Here is a 2,562-nt window from a genome sequence, read left to right as displayed (position 1 = left end):
ATTTTGACTTAGCCAGACCATACAGGCTAGTAAATAATTCTAAGCAGATTTTTAACTGTCACAGATTTTATTTGTTTTTTTGTTTCTGATTTATGGACTATCTTACAGACCTAGGGATCCAAGGCTTAAGAGGGCATTGGCATTTTCTTTGTTTACCCCTTACCCTACAAATACATATATGTATATACTTTTATTCTTTTACTTGTTTCAGTTATTTGACAGTGGCCATGCTAGAGCACCATCTTTAGTTCAACAAATCGACCCCAGGACTTATTCTTTGTACGCCTAATACTTATTCTATCGGTCTCTTTTACCAAACCGCTAAGTTGCGGGGACGTAAACAAACCAACATTGATTGTCAAGAGATAGTGGGGGGACAAACACAGACACACACAAATATATACATATATATATGTATATACAATGGGCTGCATTCAGTTTCTGTCTACAAAATCCACTCACAAGATTTTGACCAGTCCAAGGCTATAGTAGAAGACACTTGCCCAGGGTACCACACAGTGGGACTGAACTCGGAACTATGTGGTTGGGAAGCAAGCTTCTTACCTCGTTTTTACTCTTTTACTTGTTTGAGTCATTTGACTGCTGCCATGCTAGAGCACTGCCTTTCAACTGTGTTACATTGTGGGTTTTTTTCTCCAATTTTCCTTTTCAAAACACCCCACAGATGTTCTATTAAGTTTAAATCAGGTGACATGGTAGGCCAAGGCAATACCTTTACCTTTTTATCTGGTAAAACTTTAGTCGTCATCTTTGAAATGTGTTTAGAGTCATTATCTTGTTGGAACATGGAATGTCTTCCTTGATGCTTTTCAACATTGCTTTTTGCAATATGTCACAATAAAGCCTTGAATCCATTGTTCTCTCAATAAATGTGAGCCCTCCCACACCAGCCACACTCATGCATCCCCAAAGCATAAAACTTCTGCTGTGGTTTTTCACAGGAGGCATGGTGCATTTGTTGCTATTGTCATCACCTGGTTGTTGCCATACTCGTTTAATACCATCTGACCCAAATAAGTTGATTTTATTCTTGTCAGAAAAAATAATTTTATTCCAACACTTCCTTCCCTTACATAGGTTTTGGCAAAAGAAAGATGAAATGATTTATGCCTCGTAGCGAGGAGAAACTACTTACAAGGAATGCATCTATGAAGACCACATTGGATTAGACTTTGGCGAACTGTATGAGCGGACACACGATGCTTGTAGTCTATCATGCAACATTAGATGTGCAGTTAAAATATAAGGATGACCCAGACAATGTTTATTACTTAGCCATCCAGTAGCTTTGTATATTGAAATTACTTTGGCAACAATGTTTATGCTAATATGAATTCGTTTGCTTATTAACATGTATCCTAAATAATTCTTGAGCAATTTAAAAATAATTTTCTTCAAAACTTCTTATAATTCCTTTCCTTTTGGTGCCATTTTAATCACAATACATCTATACATATGTATATGTGTGTGTGTGTATATATATATATATATATATTGCACCAGGAAATCCATGTGAAACCAGCTATCTTGGTTGAAGGAACAATTCTGAAGGTAGTAGACAAATTTGTCTACCTGGGCAGCATACTCAGCCGTTCTTGCTCCCTGGATGAGGAAATATCTTTCAGGTTGCAGAAAGCAACTAATTCCGTCCGGTCTCTTCAGTCTCATGTCTGGTACAAGCATGGCATAGCAAGGCAAACAAAAGTTGCTGTGTACCGTGCATGTGTACTAACATTGCTCCTCTACTCATGTGAGACATGGACTCTGTACAAACGTCAGGTAAGGGTCTTTGAACGCTTTCATCAGAGATGTCTCAGGCACATTCTCAATCTTGGCTGGACCTCAAAAATTCCAGACACACAGGTCCTGAGGACAGCTGATATCTTAAGTATTGAGGCGATGGTGCACAAGCACCGGTTACGCTGGACTGGACACCTTATTAGAATGAAGGATAGCAGGATTCCTAAGCAGATACTATATGGAGAACTTGTGAATGGAAGGAGACTCCGGCAGAGCTCAAAATTGATCCGTTGAAAATACTTTATTACAACAACAATAACAATAATAATAACAAATAAATAGACCTATGTACATTTTTTCATTGAAGACAGTTTTCTTTTCTTATTTACAATTTATGATAACGTAAATGTAATACGGATATTGGAGATATAATATAGCGTGATAGTACTGAGGTTTATATTTTTTGCTGAATTGATATAAGATTAAATTTTATTTTAATTGTGTATATTGGTATGTGCTAGAGTTTATTAGAGTGAATTTTATTTAAGAACATTATCATTATTATTATTATTATTATTATTATTATTATTTAAGTGTGTTTTTGTTTTACTCTAGTTTGAATGTTATAATTAAGAAATTTTTTTTAAAAATTGTTTTCTACGGCATGATTTCTTTCTTTCTTTCTTACATTCTTTATTTATTTATTTATTTATTTATTTAATTTGATATTTATTTTGATGATTATTGCTCTAACGGATCTTATAGCGTTCTAAATTGAACAGTAACTGAAATTTATAATAT

At 34.9% G+C, this 2,562-nt stretch overlaps 1 protein-coding gene across 3 annotated transcripts in view; it reads left to right on the top strand.

Moving 5' to 3' along the window:
- Window positions 1-2,562, top strand: part of LOC106883071 (centriole and centriolar satellite protein ofd1-like) — a 65,058-nt gene that overhangs the window by 4,160 nt on the left and 58,336 nt on the right. The gene's annotated exons all lie outside the window — the stretch shown is intronic.

The sequence above is a fragment of the Octopus bimaculoides genome, chromosome 7 (assembly GCF_001194135.2).
Source record: "Octopus bimaculoides isolate UCB-OBI-ISO-001 chromosome 7, ASM119413v2, whole genome shotgun sequence".
NCBI classification, from domain to species: Eukaryota; Metazoa; Mollusca; class Cephalopoda; order Octopoda; family Octopodidae; genus Octopus; species Octopus bimaculoides.
The sequence above is the reverse complement of the archived record's forward strand: the minus strand, read 5'-3'. Positions and strand labels throughout refer to the sequence as shown.